Genomic DNA, 1,571 nt, shown 5'->3' with positions numbered 1-1,571 from the left:
GGGTGTGCTTCAACACCTGATTACAGTGGAGCAGGTTTGTGAGTGGTGGTGTGTGAAAAATGAAAAAAATCAGTGAGTTAAAAATTGTCCTGGTTTGAACTTGTAAAATAAAGATTTTTTATTGGCAAGCAACTGGACAATATTAAAATAGTGGCGAGATAAAAATAGGGCAACAATGAACCCGTGTATCTCTATAATTAATAGGGTCTAAGTGTTAGGTCTACATGTTTCAACCTTATTGGTTAAGGTTAACCAGGTTTTCGTCAGGACCATACAACCACGTGGTGGACGGTCTGCGTCCCCTAAAAGACGCACCCAATCCTACCACATGGGACCACTGGATGGCGAAAATGCGCCCGTGGTGTAAGCTCGCTCCACACTGGGTGAGCTAAAAAATCAAAAAACCTGTAAAAGAAAATACCGACATTTGTCAAAGTATTGAACATATTTACAAGCCTGTAACGTAGTGCAGTGCTTCAACGTTGTGTCAGCATGCTGTCACACCCAGTTACATGGTGAATTCAGTGGTAGCATCCAGCGTCTAGCGTTACCAGTGTTGGGCTCTACTCCAGCATACTTCTAGAGGAGGGAAGTGCAGGTGCGATATGTGGGACAGTGTAGATTACCCACAACTTTCACACAGAGGGAATATCGTAATTTTCTCTATTCACAACTCACACGTGGTTCATAAAATGGTCACCGCGTGTTACATCCTCGCATACCGACTAGTTTGGTGCGAGACTATATCCAATTCGATCGTGCATGCATTGTCAAAGAGAAACTGTACAACACAAAGTGAGACACACACAACAAAGACACACGACAGACAGAAAGTATATATAACCAAGGCTCACTCTCAATGGAGTGTTCAGGGACTTCATGGGACGGGGGAGGTTACCCTCTTTAAAACGTATTCTGAAAGAGAGTGATATTTTTTAAGAGGTAGATAAATGCGGGTAAAGAATATCTTCCAACTCGTGTCCTGGGCGCGTTCGTTTTTGGCGCTTGTTGAAAAAAGACACGCCCGCAGTGAAACGGGTACTTTTACTTACAGTTAGTTGCCGAGGTATTCAGTTTGTAACCTACTGCCTGCACCGCCCCGCCCCTTCTGCCTGCACCGCCCCGCCCCTTCTGGGAGTCCCCAAGGTGGAGCCAGGCATCCCCGGAATTGGTGGGGCCGTTGTGGAGATTAGGCAAACTAATGCCCAGAGTTGCCGAGTGGAACCCCTGATTAGAGTAAGCACCGAAGCGAGAATTATCGAGTCCGCTGACCAAGGTCCACGACCCTGCCGCGTCGGGAATTGAACCCTGGTCCCGGGCTGACTTCTGCTCTCAGGCCTGCTGCCTCTAACCAGTGAGCCACACTACTCCACTGGAGTAGTGTGCAGTAGGAGTTAAGATTTGACCAAATCAACAGCTGCCACCAGAAACACCTACCCATCACTGGATCTGTGCAACAATAACCCAAACTTTGTTTGTAGAAATATCACTACAAAATATAGCAATTTATCCCTGCAACTGGAACACTGAACCTCTCCAGAAGTCTCCCAATGATAAAGGAAGTCAACAAA

General features: G+C 46.3%; 1 long non-coding RNA gene across 1 annotated transcript; it reads right to left on the bottom strand.

Moving 5' to 3' along the window:
• Positions 1-284: 284 nt before the first annotated feature.
• LOC144807948 (uncharacterized) lies at positions 285-1,102 on the bottom strand. The gene is made up of 3 exons (XR_013606534.1): positions 1,053-1,102; positions 855-915; positions 285-405 (listed from the first exon to the last, which is right to left on the bottom strand). It is a non-coding gene; the product is annotated as an uncharacterized LOC144807948 (long non-coding RNA).
• Positions 1,103-1,571: the final 469 nt, after the last annotated feature.

Source organism: Lissotriton helveticus, chromosome 1_2 (genome assembly GCF_964261635.1).
Source record: "Lissotriton helveticus chromosome 1_2, aLisHel1.1, whole genome shotgun sequence".
In the NCBI taxonomy this organism is placed as follows: domain Eukaryota; kingdom Metazoa; phylum Chordata; class Amphibia; order Caudata; family Salamandridae; genus Lissotriton; species Lissotriton helveticus.
Note: the sequence above shows the minus strand (reverse complement) of the source record. Positions and strands in the feature narration are given on the sequence as shown.